General features: G+C 58.3%; 6 non-coding genes and 5 pseudogenes across 6 annotated transcripts; all 11 read left to right on the top strand.

The window, feature by feature from the left end:
- The first annotated feature begins 583 nt into the window (after positions 1-583).
- LOC145427311 (5S ribosomal RNA) lies at positions 584-702 on the top strand (annotated as a pseudogene).
- A 1,609-nt stretch (positions 703-2,311) lies between these two features.
- Positions 2,312-2,430, top strand: LOC145426890 (5S ribosomal RNA). Its single transcript, XR_013907611.1, has one exon. It is a non-coding gene; the product is annotated as a 5S ribosomal RNA (ribosomal RNA).
- Positions 2,431-4,356: 1,926 nt separating this feature from the next.
- On the top strand, positions 4,357-4,475 carry LOC145426676 (5S ribosomal RNA). The gene has a single exon (XR_013907387.1). It is a non-coding gene; the product is annotated as a 5S ribosomal RNA (ribosomal RNA).
- Positions 4,476-5,492: 1,017 nt separating this feature from the next.
- Positions 5,493-5,611, top strand: LOC145427309 (5S ribosomal RNA; annotated as a pseudogene).
- A 705-nt stretch (positions 5,612-6,316) lies between these two features.
- LOC145427112 (5S ribosomal RNA) lies at positions 6,317-6,435 on the top strand. Its single transcript, XR_013907836.1, has one exon. It is a non-coding gene; the product is annotated as a 5S ribosomal RNA (ribosomal RNA).
- A 1,926-nt stretch (positions 6,436-8,361) lies between these two features.
- LOC145427308 (5S ribosomal RNA) lies at positions 8,362-8,480 on the top strand (annotated as a pseudogene).
- A 1,609-nt stretch (positions 8,481-10,089) lies between these two features.
- Positions 10,090-10,198, top strand: LOC145427446 (5S ribosomal RNA; annotated as a pseudogene).
- A 1,928-nt stretch (positions 10,199-12,126) lies between these two features.
- LOC145427307 (5S ribosomal RNA) lies at positions 12,127-12,245 on the top strand (annotated as a pseudogene).
- A 2,828-nt stretch (positions 12,246-15,073) lies between these two features.
- On the top strand, positions 15,074-15,192 carry LOC145426833 (5S ribosomal RNA). Its single transcript, XR_013907552.1, has one exon. It is a non-coding gene; the product is annotated as a 5S ribosomal RNA (ribosomal RNA).
- Positions 15,193-16,957: 1,765 nt separating this feature from the next.
- Positions 16,958-17,076, top strand: LOC145427565 (5S ribosomal RNA). Its single transcript, XR_013908107.1, has one exon. It is a non-coding gene; the product is annotated as a 5S ribosomal RNA (ribosomal RNA).
- A 2,945-nt stretch (positions 17,077-20,021) lies between these two features.
- Positions 20,022-20,140, top strand: LOC145426889 (5S ribosomal RNA). Its single transcript, XR_013907610.1, has one exon. It is a non-coding gene; the product is annotated as a 5S ribosomal RNA (ribosomal RNA).
- Positions 20,141-21,929: the final 1,789 nt, after the last annotated feature.

The following is a 21,929-nucleotide window of genomic DNA, read 5'->3' as shown; positions in this document are numbered from 1 at the left end:
GTGGCTCTGGCTGAGGCCACTTACACCACACCAGGGCCTGTGGCTGCTGGCTGAGGCCACTTACACCACACCAGGGCCTGTGGCTGCTGGCTGAGGCCACTTACACCACACCAGGGCCTGTGGCTGCTGGCTGAGGCCACTTACACCACACCAGGGCCTGTGGCTGCTGGCTGAGGCCACTTACACCACACCAGGGCCTGTGGCTGCTGGCTGAGGCCACTTACACCACACCAGTGCCTGTGGCTTCTGGTTGAGGCCACTTACACCACACCAGGGCCTGTGGCTCTTGCTCAGGCCAGTCACATCACACCAGGCCCTGCGCTTCTCGCCGAGGCCATCTTCACCAAACCAGGCCCTGTGCTTCTTCCTGTGGCCATGTACAACACACCAGGCCCTGTGCTGGTTCCTGAGGCCATCTTCAACAATCCAGGGCCTGTGCTGTTAGATAAATGCTAAACTGAGCCTTTGGGTTAGGGTATTATGCAAACATGCAGGTATGGTTAAAGGATTGTCTTCGTAACTTCAGGTACTTGCCACCTAATCAGTTGAATCCATAAATTGAGACATTGTGCTGGGGCCAGTAGCTTACGGCCATACCACCCTGAGCACGCCCGACCTCGTCTAATCTCGGAAGCTAAGCAGGGCTGGGCTTGGTTAGTACTTGGATGGGAGACTGCCTGGGAATACCTGGTGCTATAAGCCTTTCATTTTCATGTCATTGAACCGCTTTTGATCCAGAGAAGGGGTGTATTAAAAGACCAAAAGCAGCTGCCCATTAATGAGGGCACATTAACGACATTGCTTTTGGCTGTTTTCCAATGTCTTGTGCTGCTAGCTGATGCCACCTACACCACACCAGGGCCTGAGTGACCGGCTGGGGCCACTTACACCACATCAGGGCCTGTGGCTGCTGGATGAGGCCACTTACACCACACCAGGGCCTGTGGCTGCTGGCTGAGGCCACTTACACCACACCAGGGCCTATGGCTGCTGGCTGAGGGCACTTACACCACACCAGGGCCTGTGGCTCTTGCTCAGGCCACTTACACCACACCAGGGCCTGTGGCACTGGCTGAGGCCACTTACACCACACCAGGGCCTGTGGCTGCTGGCTGAGGCCACCTACACCACACCAGGGCATTAGTTGCTATTGAGGCCACTTACACCACACCAGGGTCTGTGACTCTTGCTCAGGCCACTTACACCACACCAGGGCCTGTGGCACTGGCTGAGGCCACTTACACCACACCAGGGCCTGTGGCTGCTGGCTGAGGCCACTTACACCACACCAGGGCCTGTGGCTGCTGGCTGAGGTCACTTACACCACACCAGGGCCTGTGGCTGCTGGCTGAGGGCACTTACACCACACCAGTGCCTGTGGCTTCTGGCTGAGGCCACTTACACCACACCAGGGCCTGTGGCTGCTGGCTCAGGCCACTTACACCACACCAGGGCCTGTGGCTGCTGGCTGAGGCCACTTACACCACACCAGGGCCTGTGGCTGCTGGCTGAGGCCACTTACACCACACCAGGGCATTAGTTGCTATTGAGGCCCCTTACACCACACCAGGGCCTGTGGCACTGGCTGAGGCCACTTACACCACACCAGGGCCTGTGGCTCTGGCTGAGGCCACCTACACCACACCAGGGCATTAGTTGCTATTGAGGCCAATTACACCACACCAGGGTCTGTGGCTCTTGCTCAGGCCACTTACACCACACCAAGGCCTGTGGCACTAGGTGTGGCCACTTAAACTACACCAGGGCCTGTGGCTCTGGCTGAGGCCACTTACACCACACCAGGGCCTGTGGCTGCTGGCTGAGGCCACTTACACCACACCAGGGCCTGTGGCTCTGGCTGAGGCCACTTACACCACACCAGGGCCTGTGGCTGCTGGCTGAGGCCACTTACACCACACCAGGGCCTGTGGCTGCTGGCTGAGGCCACTTACACCACACCAGTGCCTGTGGCTTCTGGCTGAGGCCACTTGCACCACACCAGGGCCTGTGGCTCTTGCTCAGGCCACTCACATCACACCAGGCCCTGCGCTTCTGGCCGAGGCCATCTTCACCAAACCAGGCCCTGTGCTGCTAGCTGTGGCCATGTACAACACACCAGGCCCTGTGCTGGTTCCTGAGGCCATCTTCAACAATCCAGGGCCTGTGCTGTTAGATAAATGCTAAACTGAGCCTTTGGGTTAGGGTATTATGCAAACATGCAGGTATGGTTAAAGGATTGTCTTCGTAACTTCAGGTACTTGCCACCTAATCAGTTGAATCCATAAATTGAGACATTGTGCTGGGGCCAGCAGCTTACGGCCATACCACCCTGAGCATGCCCGACCTCGTCTGATCTCGGAAGCTAAACAGGGCTGGGCTTGGTTAGTACTTGGATGGGAGACTACCTGGGAATACCTGGTGCTGTAAGCCTTTCATTTTCATGTCATTGAACCGCTTTTGATCCAGAGAAGGGGTGTATTAAAAGACCAAAAGCAGCTGCCCATTAATGAGGGCACATTAACGACATTGATTTTGGCTCTTTTCCAATGTCTTGTGCTGCTAGCTGATGCCACCTACACCACACCAGGGCCTGAGTGACCGGCTGGGGCCACTTACACCACATCAGGGCCTGTGGCTGCAGGCTGAGGCCACCTACACCACACCAGGGCATTAGTTGCTATTGAGGCCAATTACACCACACCAGGGTCTGTGACTCTTGCTCAGGCCACTTACACCACACCAGGGCCTGTGGCACTGGCTGAGGCCACTTACACCACACCAGGGCCTGTGGCTGCTGGCTGAGGCCACTTACACCACACCAGGGCCTGTGGCTGCTGGCTGAGGTCACTTACACCACACCAGGGCCTGTGGCTGCTGGCTGAGGGCACTTACACCACACCAGTGCCTGTGGCTTCTGGCTGAGGCCACTTACACCACACCAGGGCCTGTGGCTCTTGCTCAGGCCACTTACACCACACCAGGGCCTGTGGCTGCTGGCTGAGGCCACTTACACCACACCAGGGCCTGTGGCTCTTGCTCAGGCCACTTACACCACACCAGGGCCTGTGGCACTGGCTGAGGCCACTTACACCACACCAGGGCCTGTGGCTGCTGGCTGAGGCCACCTACACCACACCAGGGCATTAGTTGCTATTGAGGCCAATTACACCACACCAGGGTCTGTGACTCTTGCTCAGGCCACTTACACCACACCAGGGCCTGTGGCACTGGCTGAGGCCACTTACACCACACCAGGGCCTGTGGCTGCTGGCTGAGGCCACTTACACCACACCAGGGCCTGTGGCTGCTGGCTGAGGTCACTTACACCACACCAGGGCCTGTGGCTGCTGGCTGAGGGCACTTACACCACACCAGTGCCTGTGGCTTCTGGCTGAGGCCACTTACACCACACCAGGGCCTGTGGCTGCTGGCTCAGGCCACTTACACCACACCAGGGCCTGTGGCTGCTGGCTGAGGCCACTTACACCACACCAGGGCCTGTGGCTGCTGGCTGAGGCCACTTACACCACACCAGTGCCTGTGGCTGCTGGCTGAGGCCACTTACACCACACCAGGGCATTAGTTGCTATTGAGGCCCCTTACACCACACCAGGGCCTGTGGCACTGGCTGAGGCCACTTACACCACACCAGGGCCTGTGGCTGCTGGCTGAGGCCACCTACACCACACCAGGGCATTAGTTGCTATTGAGGCCACTTACACCACACCAGGGTCTGTGGCTCTTGCTCAGGCCACTTACACCACACCAGGGCCTGTGGCACTGGCTGAGGCCACTTACACTACACCAGGGCCTGTGGCTCTGGCTGAGGCCACTTACACCACACCAGGGCCTGTGGCTGCTGGCTGAGGCCACTTACACCACACCAGGGCCTGTGGCTGCTGGCTGAGGCCACTTACACCACACCAGGGCCTGTGGCTGCTGGCTGAGGCCACTTACACCACACCAGGGCCTGTGGCTGCTGGCTGAGGCCACTTACACCACACCAGTGCCTGTGGCTTCTGGCTGAGGCCACTTACACCACACCAGGGCCTGTGGCTCTTGCTCAGGCCACTCACATCACACCAGGCCCTGCGCTTCTGGCCGAGGCCATCTTCACCAAACCAGGCCCTGTGTTGCTAGCTGTGGCCATGTACAACACACCAGGCCCTGTGCTGGTTCCTGAGGCCATCTTCAACAATCCAGGGCCTGTGCTGTTAGATAAATGCTAAACTGAGCCTTTGGGTTAGGGTATTATGCAAACATGCAGGTATGGTTAAAGGATTGTCTTCGTAACTTCAGGTACTTGCCACCTAATCAGTTGAATCCATAAATTGAGACATTGTGCTGGGGCCAGCAGCTTACGGCCATACCACCCTGAGCATGCCCGACCTCGTCTGATCTCGGAAGCTAAGCAGGGCTGGGCTTGGTTAGTACTTGGATGGGAGACTACCTGGGAATACCTGGTGCTGTAAGCCTTTCATTTTCATGTCATTGAACCGCTTTTGATCCAGAGAAGGGGTGTATTAAAAGACCAAAAGCAGCTGCCCATTAATGAGGGCACATTAACGACATTGATTTTGGCTCTTTTCCAATGTCTTGTGCTGCTAGCTGATGCCACCTACACCACACCAGGGCCTGAGTGACCGGCTGGGGCCACTTACACCACATCAGGGCCTGTGGCTGCTGGCTGAGGCCACCTACACCACACCAGGGCATTAGTTGCTATTGAGGCCCCTTACACCACACCAGGGCCTGTGGCACTGGCTGAGGCCACTTACACCACACCAGGGCCTGTGGCTGCTGGCTGAGGCCACCTACACCACACCAGGGCATTAGTTGCTATTGAGGCCAATTACACCACACCAGGGTCTGTGGCTCTTGCTCAGGCCACTTACACCCCACCAGGGCCTGTGGCACTGGTTGAGGCCACTTACACTATACCAGGGCCTGTGGCTCTGGCTGAGGCCACTTACACCACACCAGGGCCTGTGGCTGCTGGCTGAGGCCACTTACACCACACCAGGGCCTGTGGCTGCTGGCTGAGGCCACTTACACCACACCAGGGCCTGTGGCTGCTGGCTGAGGCCACTTACACCACACCAGGGCCTGTGGCTGCTGGCTGAGGCCACTTACACCACACCAGTGCCTGTGGCTTCTGGCTGAGGCCACTTACACCACACCAGGGCCTGTGGCTCTTGCTCAGGCCAGTCACATCACACCAGGCCCTGCGCTTCTCGCCGAGGCCATCTTCACCAAACCAGGCCCTGTGCTTCTTGCTGTGGCCATGTACAACATACCAGGCCCTGTGCTGGTTCCTGAGGCCATCTTCAACAATCCAGGGCCTGTGCTGTTAGATAAATGCTAAACTGAGCCTTTGGGTTAGGGTATTATGCAAACATGCAGGTATGGTTAAAGGATTGTCTTCGTAACTTCAGGTACTTGCCACCTAATCACTTGAATCCATAAATTGAGACATTGTGCTGGGGCCAGCAGCTTACGGCCATACCACCCTGAGCACGCCCGACCTCGTCTAATCTCGGAAGCTAAGCAGGGCTGGGCTTGGTTAGTACTTGGATGGGAGACTGCCTGGGAATACCTGGTGCTATAAGCCTTTCATTTTCATGTCATTGAACCGCTTTTGATCCAGAGAAGGGGTGTATTAAAAGACCAAAAGCAGCTGCCCATTAATGAGGGCACATTAACGACATTGCTTTTGGCTGTTTTCCAATGTCTTGTGCTGCTAGCTGATGCCACCTACACCACACCAGGGCCTGAGTGACCGGCTGAGGCCACTTACACCACATCAGGGCCTGTGGCTGCTGGCTGAGGCCACTTACACCACACCAGGGCCTGTGGCTGCTGGCTGAGGGCACTTACACCACACCAGGGCCTGTGGCTGCTGGCTGAGGCCACCTACACCACACCAGGGCCTGTGGCTGCTGGCTGAGGCCACTTACACCACACCAGTGCCTGTGGCTTCTGGCTGAGGCCACTTGCACCACACCAGGGCCTGTGGCTCTTGCTCAGGCCACTCACATCACACCAGGCCCTGCGCTTCTGGCCGAGGCCATCTTCACCAAACCAGGCCCTGTGCTGCTAGCTGTGGCCATGTACAACACACCAGGCCCTGTGCTGGTTCCTGAGGCCATCTTCAACAATCCAGGGCCTGTGCTGTTAGATAAATGCTAAACTGAGCCTTTGGGTTAGGGTATTATGCAAACATGCAGGTATGGTTAAAGGATTGTCTTCGTAACTTCAGGTACTTGCCACCTAATCAGTTGAATCCATAAATTGAGACATTGTGCTGGGGCCAGCAGCTTACGGCCATACCACCCTGAGCATGCCCGACCTCGTCTGATCTCGGAAGCTAAGCAGGGCTGGGCTTGGTTAGTATTTGGATGGGAGACTACCTGGGAATACCTGGTGCTGTAAGCCTTTCATTTTCATGTCATTGAACCGCTTTTGATCCAGAGAAGGGGTGTATTAAAAGACCAAAAGCAGCTGCCCATTAATGAGGGCACATTAACGACATTGCTTTTGGCTCTTTTCCAATGTCTTGTGCTGCTAGCTGATGCCACCTACACTACACCAGGGCCTGAGTGACCGGCTGGGGCCACTTACACCACATCAGGGCCTGTGGCTGCTGGCTGAGGTCACTTACACCACACCAGGGCCTGTGGCTGCTGGCTGAGGGCACTTACACCACACCAGTGCCTGTGGCTTCTGGCTGAGGCCACTTACACCACACCAGGGCCTGTGGCTCTTGCTCAGGCCACTTACACCACACCAGGGCCTGTGGCTGCTGGCTGAGGCCACTTACACCACACCAGGGCCTGTGGCTGCTGGCTGAGGGCACTTACACCACACCAGTGCCTGTGGCTGCTGGCTGAGGCCACTTACACCACACCAGGGCATTAGTTGCTATTGAGGCCCCTTACACCACACCAGTGCCTGTGGCACTGGCTGAGGCCACTTACACCACACCAGGGCCTGTGGCTGCTGGCTGAGGCCACCTACACCACACCAGGGCATTAGTTGCTATTGAGGCCAATTACACCACACCAGGGTCTGTGACTCTTGCTCAGGCCACTTACACCACACCAGGGCCTGTGGCACTGGCTGAGGCCACTTACACCACACCAGGGCCTGTGGCTGCTGGCTGAGGCCACTTACACCACACCAGGGCCTGTGGCTGCTGGCTGAGGTCACTTACACCACACCAGGGCCTGTGGCTGCTGGCTGAGGGCACTTACACCACACCAGTGCCTGTGGCTTCTGGCTGAGGCCACATACACCACACCAGGGCCTGTGGCTGCTGGCTCAGGCCACTTACACCACACCAGGGCCTGTGGCTGCTGGCTGAGGCCACTTACACCACACCAGTGCCTGTGGCTGCTGGCTGAGGCCACTTACACCACACCAGGGCATTAGTTGCTATTGAGGCCACTTACACCACATCAGGGCCTTTGGCACTGGCTGAGGCCACTTACACCACACCAGGGCCTGTGGCTGCTGGCTGAGGCCACCTACACCACACCAGGGCATTAGTTGCTATTGAGGCCCCTTACACCACACCAGGGCCTGTGGCACTGGCTGAGGCCACTTACACCACACCAGGGCCTGTGGCTGCTGGCTGAGGCCACCTACACCACACCAGGGCATTAGTTGCTATTGAGGCCAATTACACCACACCAGGGTCTGTGGCTCTTGCTCAGGCCACTTACACCCCACCAGGGCCTGTGGCACTGGTTGAGGCCACTTACACTATACCAGGGCCTGTGGCTCTGGCTGAGGCCACTTACACCACACCAGGGCCTGTGGCTGCTGGCTGAGGCCACTTACACCACACCAGGGCCTGTGGCTGCTGGCTGAGGCCACTTACACCACACCAGGGCCTGTGGCTGCTGGCTGAGGCCACTTACACCACACCAGGGCCTGTGGCTGCTGGCTGAGGCCACTTACACCACACCAGGGCCTGTGGCTGCTGGCTGAGGCCACTTACACCACACCAGTGCCTGTGGCTTCTGGCTGAGGCCACTTACACCACACCAGGGCCTGTGGCTCTTGCTCAGGCCAGTCACATCACACCAGGCCCTGCGCTTCTCGCCGAGGCCATCTTCACCAAACCAGGCCCTGTGCTTCTTCCTGTGGCCATGTACAACACACCAGGCCCTGTGCTGGTTCCTGAGGCCATCTTCAACAATCCAGGGCCTGTGCTGTTAGATAAATGCTAAACTGAGCCTTTGGGTTAGGGTATTATGCAAACATGCAGGTATGGTTAAAGGATTGTCTTCGTAACTTCAGGTACTTGCCACCTAATCAGTTGAATCCATAAATTGAGACATTGTGCTGGGGCCAGTAGCTTACGGCCATACCACCCTGAGCACGCCCGACCTCGTCTAATCTCGGAAGCTAAGCAGGGCTGGGCTTGGTTAGTACTTGGATGGGAGACTGCCTGGGAATACCTGGTGCTATAAGCCTTTCATTTTCATGTCATTGAACCGCTTTTGATCCAGAGAAGGGGTGTATTAAAAGACCAAAAGCAGCTGCCCATTAATGAGGGCACATTAACGACATTGCTTTTGGCTGTTTTCCAATGTCTTGTGCTGCTAGCTGATGCCACCTACACCACACCAGGGCCTGAGTGACCGGCTGGGGCCACTTACACCACATCAGGGCCTGTGGCTGCTGGATGAGGCCACTTACACCACACCAGGGCCTGTGGCTGCTGGCTGAGGCCACTTACACCACACCAGGGCCTATGGCTGCTGGCTGAGGGCACTTACACCACACCAGGGCCTGTGGCTCTTGCTCAGGCCACTTACACCACACCAGGGCCTGTGGCACTGGCTGAGGCCACTTACACCACACCAGGGCCTGTGGCTGCTGGCTGAGGCCACCTACACCACACCAGGGCATTAGTTGCTATTGAGGCCAATTACACCACACCAGGGTCTGTGACACTTGCTCAGGCCACTTACACCACACCAGGGCCTGTGGCACTGGCTGAGGCCACTTACACCACACCAGGGCCTGTGGCTGCTGGCTGAGGCCACTTACACCACACCAGGGCCTGTGGCTGCTGGCTGAGGTCACTTACACCACACCAGGGCCTGTGGCTGCTGGCTGAGGGCACTTACACCACACCAGTGCCTGTGGCTTCTGGCTGAGGCCACTTACACCACACCAGGGCCTGTGGCTGCTGGCTCAGGCCACTTACACCACACCAGGGCCTGTGGCTGCTGGCTGAGGCCACTTACACCACACCAGGGCCTGTGGCTGCTGGCTGAGGCCACTTACACCACACCAGGGCATTAGTTGCTATTGAGGCCCCTTACACCACACCAGGGCCTGTGGCACTGGCTGAGGCCACTTACACCACACCAGGGCCTGTGGCTCTGGCTGAGGCCACCTACACCACACCAGGGCATTAGTTGCTATTGAGGCCAATTACACCACACCAGGGTCTGTGGCTCTTGCTCAGGCCACTTACACCACACCAAGGCCTGTGGCACTAGGTGTGGCCACTTAAACTACACCAGGGCCTGTGGCTCTGGCTGAGGCCACTTACACCACACCAGGGCCTGTGGCTGCTGGCTGAGGCCACTTACACCACACCAGGGCCTGTGGCTCTGGCTGAGGCCACTTACACCACACCAGGGCCTGTGGCTGCTGGCTGAGGCCACTTACACCACACCAGGGCCTGTGGCTGCTGGCTGAGGCCACTTACACCACACCAGTGCCTGTGGCTTCTGGCTGAGGCCACTTGCACCACACCAGGGCCTGTGGCTCTTGCTCAGGCCACTCACATCACACCAGGCCCTGCGCTTCTGGCCGAGGCCATCTTCACCAAACCAGGCCCTGTGCTGCTAGCTGTGGCCATGTACAACACACCAGGCCCTGTGCTGGTTCCTGAGGCCATCTTCAACAATCCAGGGCCTGTGCTGTTAGATAAATGCTAAACTGAGCCTTTGGGTTAGGGTATTATGCAAACATGCAGGTATGGTTAAAGGATTGTCTTCGTAACTTCAGGTACTTGCCACCTAATCAGTTGAATCCATAAATTGAGACATTGTGCTGGGGCCAGCAGCTTACGGCCATACCACCCTGAGCATGCCCGACCTCGTCTGATCTCGGAAGCTAAGCAGGGCTGGGCTTGGTTAGTACTTGGATGGGAGACTACCTGGTGCTGTAAGCCTTTCATTTTCATGTCATTGAACCGCTTTTGATCCAGAGAAGGGGTGTATTAAAAGACCAAAAGCAGCTGCCCATTAATGAGGGCACATTAACGACATTGCTTTTGGCTGTTTTCCAATGTCTTGTGCTGCTAGCTGATGCCACCTACACCACACCAGGGCCTGAGTGACCGGCTGGGGCCACTTACACCACATCAGGGCCTGTGGCTGCTGGCTGAGGTCACTTACACCACACCAGGGCCTGTGGCTGCTGGCTGAGGGCACTTACACCACACCAGTGCCTGTGGCTTCTGGCTGAGGCCACTTACACCACACCAGGGCCTGTGGCTCTTGCTCAGGCCACTTACACCACACCAGGGCCTGTGGCTGCTGGCTGAGGCCACTTACACCACACCAGGGCCTGTGGCTGCTGGCTGAGGGCACTTACACCACACCAGTGCCTGTGGCTGCTGGCTGAGGCCACCTACACCACACCAGGGCCTGTGGCACTGGCTGAGGCCACTTACACCACACCAGGGCCTGTGGCTGCTGGCTGAGGCCACCTACACCACACCAGGGCATTAGTTGCTATTGAGGCCAATTACACCACACCAGGGTCTGTGACTCTTGCTCAGGCCACTTACACCACACCAGGGCCTGTGGCACTGGCTGAGGCCACTTACACCACACCAGGGCCTGTGGCTGCTGGCTGAGGCCACTTACACCACACCAGGGCCTGTGGCTGCTGGCTGAGGTCACTTACACCACACCAGGGCCTGTGGCTGCTGGCTGAGGGCACTTACACCACACCAGTGCCTGTGGCTTCTGGCTGAGGCCACATACACCACACCAGGGCCTGTGGCTGCTGGCTCAGGCCACTTACACCACACCAGGGCCTGTGGCTGCTGGCTGAGGCCACTTACACCACACCAGGGCCTGTGGCTGCTGGCTGAGGCCACTTACACCACACCAGTGCCTGTGGCTGCTGGCTGAGGCCACTTACACCACACCAGGGCATTAGTTGCTATTGAGGCCACTTACACCACATCAGGGCCTTTGGCACTGGCTGAGGCCACTTACACCACACCAGGGCCTGTGGCTGCTGGCTGAGGCCAACTACACCACACCAGGGCATTAGTTGCTATTGAGGCCCCTTACACCACACCAGGGCCTGTGGCACTGGCTGAGGCCACTTACACCACACCAGGGCCTGTGGCTGCTGGCTGAGGCCACCTACACCACACCAGGGCATTAGTTGCTATTGAGGCCAATTACACCACACCAGGGTCTGTGGCTCTTGCTCAGGCCACTTACACCCCACCAGGGCCTGTGGCACTGGTTGAGGCCACTTACACTATACCAGGGCCTGTGGCTCTGGCTGAGGCCACTTACACCACACCAGGGCCTGTGGCTGCTGGCTGAGGCCACTTACACAACACCAGGGCCTGTGGCTGCTGGCTGAGGCCACTTACACCACACCAGGGCCTGTGGCTGCTGGCTGAGGCCACTTACACCACACCAGGGCCTGTGGCTGCTGGCTGAGGCCACTTACACCACACCAGGGCCTGTGGCTGCTGGCTGAGGCCACTTACACCACACCAGTGCCTGTGGCTTCTGGCTGAGGCCACTTACACCACACCAGGGCCTGTGGCTCTTGCTCAGGCCACTCACATCACACCAGGCCCTGCGCTTCTCGCCGAGGCCATCTTCACCAAACCAGGCCCTGTGCTTCTTGCTGTGGCCATGTACAACACACCAGGCCCTGTGCTGGTTCCTGAGGCCATCTTCAACAATCCAGGGCCTGTGCTGTTAGATAAATGCTAAACTGAGCCTTTGGGTTAGGGTATTATGCAAACATGCAGGTATGGTTAAAGGATTGTCTTCGTAACTTCAGGTACTTGCCACCTAATCAGTTGAATCCATAAATTGAGACATTGTGCTGGGGCCAGCAGCTTACGGCCATACCACCCTGAGCACGCCCGACCTCGTCTAATCTCGGAAGCTAAGCAGGGCTGGGCTTGGTTAGTACTTGGATGGGAGACTGCCTGGGAATACCTGGTGCTATAAGCCTTTCATTTTCATGTCATTGAACCGCTTTTGATCCAGAGAAGGGGTGTATTAAAAGACCAAAAGCAGCTGCCCATTAATGAGGGCACATTAACGACATTGCTTTTGGCTGTTTTCCAATGTCTTGTGCTGCTAGCTGATGCCACCTACACCACACCAGGGCCTGAGTGACCGGCTGGGGCCACTTACACCACATCAGGGCCTGTGGCTGCTGGATGAGTTCACTTACACCACACCAGGGCCTGTGGCTGCGGGCTGAGGCCACTTACACCACACCAGGGCATTAGTTGCTATTGAGGCCAATTACACCACACCAGGGTCTGTGGCTCTTGCTCAGGCCACTTACACCACACCAGGGCCTGGGGCTGCTGGCTGAGGCCACTTACACCACACCAGGGCCTGTGGCTGCTGGCTGAGGCCACCTACACCACACCAGGGCATTAGTTGCTATTGAGGCCAATTACACCACACCAGGGTCTGTGACTCTTGCTCAGGCCACTTACACCACACCAGGGCCTGTGGCACTGGCTGAGGCCACTTACACCACACCAGGGCCTGTGGCTGCTGGCTGAGGCCACTTACACCACACCATGGCCTGTGGCTGCTGGCTGAGGCCACTTACACCACACCAGGGCCTGTGGCTGCTGGCTGAGGCCACTTACACCACACCAGGGCCTGTGGCTGCTGGCTGAGGGCACTTACACCACACCAGTGCCTGTGGCTCTTGCTCAGGCCACTTACACCACACCAGGGCCTGTGGCTGCTGGCTGAGGCCACTTACACCACACCAGGGCCTATGGCTGCTGGCTGAGGGCACTTACACCACACCAGTGCCTGTGGCTGTTGGCTGAGGCCACTTACACCACACCAGGGCATTAGTTGCTATTGAGGCCCCTTACACCACACCAGGGCCTGTGGCACTGGCTGAGGCCACTTACACCACACCAGGGCCTGTGGCTGCTGGCTGAGGCCACCTACACCAGACCAGGGCATTAGTTGCTATTGAGGCCAATTACACCACACCAGGGTCGGTGGCTCTTGCTCAGGCCACTTACACCACACCAGGGCCTGTGGCACTGGCTGAAGTCACTTACACCACACCAGGGCCTGTGGCTGCTGGCTGAGGCCACTTACACCACACCAGTGCCTGTGGCTTCTGGCTGAGGCCACTTACACCACACCACGGCCTTATTTGCTTCTGAGGCCACTTACACCACACCAGGGCCTGTGGCTCTGGATGAGGCCACTTACACCACACCAGGGCCTTAGTTGCTATTGAGGCCAATTACACCACACCAGGGCCTGTGGCTGCTGGCTGAGGCCACTTACACCACACCAGTGCCTGTGGCTTCTGGCTGAGGCGACTTACACCACACCAAGGCCTGTGGCTGCTGGCTGAGGCCACTTACACCACACCAGGGTCTGTGGCTCTTGCTCAGGCCACTTACACCACACCAGGGCCTGTGGCTCCTGGCTGAGGCCACATACACCACAATACGGCCTTATTTGCTTCTGAGGCCACTTACACCACACCAGGGCCTGTGGCTGCTGGCTGAGGCCACTTACACCACACCAGGGCATTAGTTGCTATTGAGGCCAATTACACCACACGAGGGTCTGTGGCTCTTGCTCAGGCCACTTACACCACACCAGGGCCTGTGGCACTGGCTGAGGCCACTTACACCACACCAGGGCCTGTGGCTGCTGGCTGAGGCCACCTACACCACACCAGGGCATTAGTTGCTATTGAGGCCAATTACACCACACCAGGGTCTGTGACTCTTGCTCAGGCCACTTACACCACACCAGTGCCTGTGGCACTGGCTGAGGCCACTTACACCACACCAGGGCCTGTGGCTGCTGGCTGAGGCCACTTACACCACACCAGGGCCTGTGGCTGCTGGCTGAGGTCACTTACACCACACCAGGGCCTGTGGCTGCTGGCTGAGGGCACTTACACCACACCAGTGCCTGTGGCTTCTGGCTGAGGCCACTTACACCACACCAGGGCCTGTGGCTCTTGCTTGGGCCACTTACACCACACCAGGACCTGTGGCTGCTGGCTGAGGCCACTTACACCACACCAGGGCCTGTGGCTGCTGGCTGAGGCCACTTACACCACACCAGGGCCTGTGGCATCTTGTTGAGGGCACTTACACCACACCAGTGCCTGTGGCTGCTGGCTGAGGCCACTTACACCACACCAGGGCATTAGTTGCTATTGAGGCCCCTTACACCACACCAGGGCCTGTGGCACTGGCTGAGGCCACTTACACCACACCAGGGCCTGTGGCTGCTGGCTGAGGCCACTTACACCACACCAGGGCCTTAGTTGCTAGTGAGGCCAATTACACCACACCAGGGCCTGTGGCTGCTGGCTGAGGCCACTTACACCACACCAGGGCCTGTGGCTGCTGGCTGAGGCCACTTACACCACACAAGGGCCTGTGGCTGCTGGCTGAGGCCACCTACACCACACCAGGGCCTGTGGCTTCTGGCTGAGGCCACTTACACCACACCAGGGCCTGTGGCTCTTGCTCAGGCCACTCATATCACACCAGACCCTGTGCTTCTGGCCGAGGCCATCTTCACCAAACCTGGCCCTGTGCTGCTTGCTGTGGCCATGTACAACACACCAGGCCCTGTGCTGGTTCCTGAGGCCATCTTCAACAATCCAGGGCCTGTGCTGTTAGATAAATGCTAAACTGAGCCTTTGGGTTAGGGTATTATGCAAAAATGCAGGTATGGTTAAAGGATTGTCTTCGTAACTTCAGGTACTTGCCACCTAATCAGTTGAATCCATAAATTGAGACATTGTGCTGGGGCCAGCAGCTTACGGCCATACCACCCTGAGCACGCCCGACCTCGTCTGATCTCGGAAGATAAGCAGGGCTGGGCTTGGTTAGTACTTGGATGGGAGACCGCCTGGGAATACCTGGTGCTGTAAGCATTTCATTTTCATGTCACTGAACCGCTTTTGATCCAGAGAAGGGGTGTATTAAAAGACCAAAAGCAGCTGCCCATTAATGAGGGCACATTAACGACATTGCTTTTGGCTGTTTTCCAATGTCTTGTGCTGCTAGCTGATGCCACCTACACCACACCAGGGCCTGAGTGACCGGCTGGGGCCACTTACACCACATCAGGGCCTGTGGCTGCTGGCTGAGGCCACTTACACCACACCAGGGCCTGTGGCTGCTGGCTGAGGCCACTTACACCACACCAGGGCCTGTGGCTGCTGGCTTAGGCCACCTACACCACACCAGGGCCTTAGTTGCTATTGAGGCCAATTACACCACACCAGGGTCTGTGGCTCTTGCTCAAGCCACTTACACCACACCAGGGCCTGTGGCTGCTGGCTGAGGCCACTTACACCACACCAGGGCATTAGTTGCTATTGAGGCCACTGACACCACACCAGGGCCTGTGGCTGCTGGCTGAGGCCACCTACACCACACCAGGGCATTAGTTGCTATTGAGGCCAATTACACCACAACAGGGTCTGTGGCTCTTGCTCAGGCCACTTACACCACACCAGGGCCTGTGGCACTGGCTGAGGCCACTTACACCACACCAGGACCTGTGGCTCTGGCTGAGGCCACTTACACCACACCAGGGCCTGTGGCTGCTGGCTGAGGCCACTTACACCACACCAGGGCCTGTGGCTGCTGGCTGAGGCCACTTACACCACACCAGGGCCTGTGGCTGCTGGCTGAGGCCACTTACACCACACCAGGGCCTGTGGCTGCTGGCTGAGGCCACTTACACCACACCAGGGCCTGTGGCACTGGCTGAGGCCACTTACACCACACCAGGACCTGTGGCTCTGGCTGAGGCCACTTACACCACACCAGGACCTGTGGCTCTGGCTGAGGCCACTTACACCACACCAGGGCCTGTGGCTGCTGGCTGAGGCCACTTACACCACACCAGGGCATTAGTTGCTATTGAGGCCACTTACACCACACCAGGGCCTGTGGCTGCTGGCTGAGGCCACCTACACCACACCAGGGCATTAGTTGCTATTGAGGCCAATTACACCACACCAGGGTCTGTGGCTCTTGCTCAGGCCACTTACACCACACCAGGGCCTGTGGCACTGGCTGAGGCCACTTACACCACACCAGGACCTTTGGCTCTGGCTGAGGCCAATTACACCACACCAGGGCCTGTGGCTGCTGGCTGAGGCCACTTACACCACACCAGGGCCTGTGGCTTCTGGCTGAGGCCACTTACACCACACCAGGGCCTGTGGCACTGGCTGAGGCCACTTACACCACACCAGGACCTGTGGCTCTGGCTGAGGCCACTTACACCACACCAGGGCCTGTGGCTGCTGGCTGAGGCCACTTACACCACACCAGGGCCTGTGGCTGCTGGCTGAGGCCACTTACACCACACCAGGGCCTGTGGCTGCTGGCTGAGGCCACTTACACCACACCAGTGCCTGTGGCTTCTGGCCGAGGCCACTCACATCACACCAGGCCCTGTGCTGCTAGCTGTGGCCATGTACAACACACCAGGCCCTGTGCTGGTTCCTGAGGCCATCTTCAACAATCCAGGGCCTGTGCTGTTAGATAAATGCTAAACTGAGCCTTTGGGTTAGGGTATTATGCAAACATGCAGGTATGGTTAAAGGATTGTCTTCGTAACTTCAGGTACTTGCCACCTAATCAGTTGAATCCATAAATTGAGACATTGTGCTGGGGCCAGCAGCTTACGGCCATACCACCCTGAGCACGCCCGACCTCGTCTGATCTCGGAAGCTAAGCAGGGCTGGGCTTGGTTAGTACTTGGATGGGAGACTACCTGGGAATACCTGGTGCTGTAAGCCTTTCATTTTCATGTCATTGAACCGCTTTTGATCCAGAGAAGGGGTGTATTAAAAGACCAAAAGCAGCTGCCCATTAATGAGGGCACATTAACGACATTGCTTTTGGCTGTTTTCCAATGTCTTGTGCTGCTAGCTGATGCCACCTACACCACACCAGGGCCTGAGTGACCGGCTGGGGCCACTTACACCACATCAGGGCCTGTGGCTGCTGGCTGAGGCCACTTACACCACACCAGGGCCTGTGGCTGCTGGCTGAGGCCACTTACACCACACCAGGGCATTAGTTGCTATTGAGGCCAATTACACCACACCAGGGTCTGTGGCACTGGCTGAGGCCACTTACACCACACCAGGGCCTGTGGCTGCTGGCTGAGGCCACTTACACCACACCAGGGCCTGTGGCTGCTGGCTGAGGTCACTTACACCACACCAGGGCATTAGTTGCTATTGAGGCCCCTTACACCACACCAGTGCCTGTGGCTTCTGGCTGAGGCCACTTACACCACACCAGGGCCTGTGGCTCTTGCTCAGGCCACTTACACCACACCAGGGCCTGTGGCTGCTGGCTGAGGCCACTTACACCACACCAGGGCCTGTGGCTGCTGGCTGAGGCCACTTACACCACACCAGGGCATTAGTTGCTATTGAGGCCACTTACACCACACCAGGGCCTGTGGCTACTGGCTGAGGCCACTTACACCACACCAGGGCATAAGTTGCTATTGAGGCCAATTACACCACACCAGGGTCTTTGGCTCTTGCTCAGGCCACTTACACCACACCAGGGCCTGTGGCACTGGCTGAGGCCACTTACACCACACCAGGGCCTGTGGCTCTGGCTGAGGCCACTTACACCACACCAGGGCCTGTGGCTGCTGGCTGAGGCCACTTACACCACACCAGGGCCTGTGGCTGCTGGCTGAGGCCACTTACACCACACCAGGGCCTGTGGCTGCTGGCTGAGGCCACTTACACCACACCAGGGCATTAGTTGCTATTGAGGCCAATTACACCACACCAGGGTCTGTGGCTCTTGCTCAGGCCACTTACACCACACCAGGGCCTGTGGCACTGGCTGAGGCCACTTACACCACACCAGGGCCTGTGGCTGCTGGCTGAGGCCACCTACACCACACCAGGGCATTAGTTGCTATTGAGGCCAATTACACCACACCAGGGTCTGTGACTCTTGCTCAGGCCACTTACACCACACCAGGGCCTGTGGCACTGGCTGAGGCCACTTACACCACACCAGGGCCTGTGGCTGCTGGCTGAGGCCACTTACACCACACCAGGGCCTGTGGCTGCTGGCTGAGGTCACTTACACCACACCAGGGCCTGTGGCTGCTGGCTGAGGGCACTTACACCACACCAGTGCCTGTGGCTTCTGGCTGAGGCCACTTACACCACACCAGGGCCTGTGGCTCTTGCTCAGGCCACTTACACCACACCAAGGCCTGTGGCTGCTGGCTGAGGCCACTTACACCACACCAGGGCCTGTGGCTCTTGCTCAGGCCACTTACACCACACCAGGGCCTGTGGCACTGGCTGAGGCCACTTACACCACACCAGGGCCTGTGGCTGCTGGCTGAGGCCACCTACACCACACCAGGGCATTAGTTGCTATTGAGGCCAATTACACCACACCAGGGTCTGTGACTCTTGCTCAGGCCACTTACACCACACCGGGGCCTGTGGCACTGGCTGAGGCCACTTACACCACACCAGGGCCTGTGGCTGCTGGCTGAGGCCACTTACACCACACCAGGGCCTGTGGCTGCTGGCTGAGGTCACTTACACCACACCAGGGCCTGTGGCTGCTGGCTGAGGGCACTTACACCACACCAGTGCCTGTGGCTTCTGGCTGAGGCCACTTACACCACACCAGGGCCTGTGGCTGCTGGCTCAGGCCACTTACACCACACCAGGGCCTGTGGCTGCTGGCTGAGGCCACTTACACCACACCAGGGCCTGTGGCTGCTGGCTGAGGCCACTTACACCACACCAGTGCCTGTGGCTGCTGGCTGAGGCCACTTACACCACACCAGGGCATTTGTTGCTATTGAGGCCCCTTACACCACACCAGGGCCTGTGGCACTGGCTGAGGCCACTTACACCACAACAGGGCATTAGTTGCTATTGAGGCCAATTACACCACACCAGGGTCTGTGGCTCTTGCTCAGGCCACTTACACCACACCAGGGCCTGTGGCACTGGCTGAGGCCACTTACACTACACCAGGGCCTGTGGCTGCTGGCTGAGGCCACATACACCACAACAGGGCATTAGTTGCTATTGAGGCCAATTACACCACACCAGGGTCTGTGGCTCTTGCTCAGGCCACTTACACCACACCAGGGCCTGTGGCACTGGCTGAGGCCACTTACACTACACCAGGGCCTGTGGCTCTGGCTGAGGCCACTTACACCACACCAGGGCCTGTGGCTGCTGGCTGAGGCCACTTACACCACACCAGGGCCTGTGGCTGCTGGCTGAGGCCACTTACACCACACCAGGGCCTGTGGCTGCTGGCTGAGGCCACTTACACCACACCAGGTCCTGTGGCTGCTGGCTGAGGCCACTTACACCACACCAGTGCCTGTGGCTTCTGGCTGAGGCCACTTACACCACACCAGGGCCTGTGGCTCTTGCTCAGGCCACTCACATCACACCAGGCCCTGCGCTTCTGGCCGAGGCCATCTTCACCAAACCAGGCCCTGTGCTGCTAGCTGTGGCCATGTACAACACACCAGGCCCTGTGCTGGTTCCTGAGGCCATCTTCAACAATCCAGGGCCTGTGCTGTTAGATAAATGCTAAACTGAGCCTTTGGGTTAGGGTATTATGCAAACATGCAGGTATGGTTAAAGGATTGTCTTCGTAACTCCAGGTACTTGCCACCTAATCAGTTGAATCCATAAATTGAGACATTGTGCTGGGGCCAGCAGCTTACGGCCATACCACCCTGAGCATGCCCGACCTCGTCTGATCTCGGAAGCTAAACAGGGCTGGGCTTGGTTAGTACTTGGATGGGAGACTACCTGGGAATACCTGGTGCTGTAAGCCTTTCATTTTCATGTCATTGAACCGCTTTTGATCCAGAGAAGGGGTGTATTAAAAGACCAAAAGCAGCTGCCCATTAATGAGGGCACATTAACGACATTGATTTTGGCTCTTTTCCAATGTCTTGTGCTGCTAGCTGATGCCACCTACACCACACCAGGGCCTGAGTGACCGGCTGGGGCCACTTACACCACATCAGGGCCTGTGGCTGCAGGCTGAGGCCACCTACACCACACCAGGGCATTAGTTGCTATTGAGGCCAATTACACCACACCAGGGTCTGTGACTCTTGCTCAGGCCACTTACACCACACCAGGGCCTGTGGCACTGGCTGAGGCCACTTACACCACACCAGGGCCTGTGGCTGCTGGCTGAGGCCACTTACACCACACCAGGGCCTGTGGCTGCTGGCTGAGGTCACTTACACCACACCAGGGCCTGTGGCTGCTGGCTGAGGGCACTTACACCACACCAGTGCCTGTGGCTTCTGGCTGAGGCCACTTACACCACACCAGGGCCTGTGGCTCTTGCTCAGGCCACTTACACCACACCAGGGCCTGTGGCTGCTGGCTGAGGCCACTTACACCACACCAGGGCCTGTGGCTCTTGCTCAGGCCACTTACACCACACCAGGGCCTGTGGCACTGGCTGAGGCCACTTACACCACACCAGGGCCTGTGGCTGCTGGCTGAGGCCACCTACACCACACCAGGGCATTAGTTGCTATTGAGGCCAATTACACCACACCAGGGTCTGTGACTCTTGCTCAGGCCACTTACACCACACCAGGGCCTGTGGCACTGGCTGAGGCCACTTACACCACACCAGGGCCTGTGGCTGCTGGCTGAGGCCACTTACACCACACCAGGGCCTGTGGCTGCTGGCTGAGGTCACTTACACCACACCAGGGCCTGTGGCTGCTGGCTGAGGGCACTTACACCACACCAGTGCCTGTGGCTTCTGGCTGAGGCCACATACACCACACCAGGGCCTGTGGCTGCTGGCTCAGGCCACTTACACCACACCAGGGCCTGTGGCTGCTGGCTGAGGCCACTTACACCACACCAGGGCCTGTGGCTGCTGGCTGAGGCCACTTACACCACACCAGTGCCTGTGGCTGCTGGCTGAGGCCACTTACACCACACCAGGGCATTAGTTGCTATTGAGGCCACTTACACCACATCAGGGCCTTTGGCACTGGCTGAGGCCACTTACACCACACCAGGGCCTGTGGCTGCTGGCTGAGGCCACCTACACCACACCAGGGCATTAGTTGCTATTGAGGCCCCTTATACAACACCGGGGCCTGTGGCACTGGCTGAGGCCACTTACACCACACCAGGGCCTGTGGCTGCTGGCTGAGGCCACCTACACCACACCAGGGCATTAGTTGCTATTGAGGCCAATTACACCACACCAGGGTCTGTGGCTCTTGCTCAGGCCACTTACACCCCACCAGGGCCTGTGGCACTGGTTGAGGCCACTTACACTATACCAGGGCCTGTGGCTCTGGCTGAGGCCACTTACACCACACCAGGGCCTGTGGCTGCTGGCTGAGGCCACTTACACCACACCAGGGCCTGTGGCTGCTGGCTGAGGCCACTTACACCACACCAGGGCCTGTGGCTGCTGGCTGAGGCCACTTACACCACACCAGGGCCTGTGGCTGCTGGCTGAGGCCACTTACACCACACCAGGGCCTGTGGCTGCTGGCTGAGGCCACTTACACCACACCAGTGCCTGTGGCTTCTGGCTGAGGCCACTTACACCACACCAGGGCCTGTGGCTCTTG

This window comes from Astatotilapia calliptera, chromosome 3 (genome assembly GCF_964374335.1).
Source record: "Astatotilapia calliptera chromosome 3, fAstCal68.1, whole genome shotgun sequence".
Classification (NCBI taxonomy): Eukaryota; Metazoa; Chordata; class Actinopteri; order Cichliformes; family Cichlidae; genus Astatotilapia; species Astatotilapia calliptera.
This window is presented reverse-complemented; position numbering and strand designations above follow the sequence as displayed.